Here is a 1,293-nt window from a genome sequence, read left to right on the forward strand (position 1 = left end):
AAAAAAAAAAAAAAAAAAGTTAGTCTCCCATTTTGTTGTTGGTTTTGTGTCAAAAGAGGTACCATGTACCTGCCATTTTCCAGGAGGTATCCAGAGTATTGAGGGGATTTTTGAAACCACCTTCCAAATAAGTCCTAAGGATGCAGCAACATAATGTCAGTCACTAGCTTGACACCAAGAGGCCTGGCTCACAGTAGGTGCTCAACAAACGCCTTGATCCTTGAATGAGGATTCCCATAATAGTCACATTCAAATCCCAGCTCCACCAGCTGCTTTCCGACCTGTACCCCAGTCTGGGCGCGATAAATGCCCCTCAAGGACACAGAACAGGCCTGGCACAGAGTGGGAGCTTTATTAAAACTCTGAGCAGCCGGGCATGGTGGCACACGCCTGTAATCCCAGCACTCGGGAGGCTGAGGCAGAAGGATCATTGCGTGTTCGAGACCAGCCTGGGCTACAAAGTGAGCTCAAGGCCAGCCTGAACTACACAGAGAGACCCCGTCTCAAAAAGATTTAAAAATAAATAAATAAAACTCTGAGCATCTGGATGGTCGGCCCCGCCCGACAGCGGGGCTGCAGTCCAGACCAGCCCGGCGTCTGTGACTCGCTCGGCCGGCAGCAGCAGGGGGCAGGATTTCCCGCTGGTGCGGCCCAGATCCCTCCTCTGCAGTTCGAAAAGGACCTAGCGGGGTTAACCCTGCCGCGCCCGACCCCGCCAGCATCCCCCCGCCCCGCGACGCCGCTCCCTTTCCGCGCGGGAGCCCCTGCAGCAGACTCAGGGCCTTGGCCGCCGACCAGCCCCTAAGCCTCAGTGTCCTTACCCGTAAAACAGGGCCCCTACCCCCAAGGCTAAAACCGAGCCACTCTGCCCCTCGCCGCCGGCCTCAGCGGGTCGCCTCGGCTATCTGGCCTGCCGAGGTCCACCCACCCGGGACGGAGGTGACTCTGCAGCCCCTGACCCCTATCACTTCCTGACTTCGTCTCCCGCGGTCGCTGTGCCGCGGCGCGCCCGGGAGGGTCACTGTCACTGTCGGAGAGGGCGGACAGTCAGAGGGCCCACACCCCTCTGGGAGACCGAGGAGGGTGCACGGGGCACGGGGACCACCCTGGGTCCGGGCGGAGCACCTGGACTGGCTGCTGTCGCCTAAGGAACCCTCCGCTCCGAGACCCCGGCTCGCGGCTTGACTGAGCCGGGAAACCCCATCTCATCTCCTCCCCGATTCCAAGAAAGGCGCGGCCCCTTTAAGAGCTCGCGGCCCCGCCCGCCCCTCCCGGCCGGATCCGAATTCCAGG

The sequence above is a fragment of the Chinchilla lanigera genome, unplaced genomic scaffold (genome assembly GCF_000276665.1).
Source record: "Chinchilla lanigera isolate Chin_1 unplaced genomic scaffold, ChiLan1.0 scaffold00054, whole genome shotgun sequence".
Taxonomy (NCBI): Eukaryota; Metazoa; Chordata; class Mammalia; order Rodentia; family Chinchillidae; genus Chinchilla; species Chinchilla lanigera.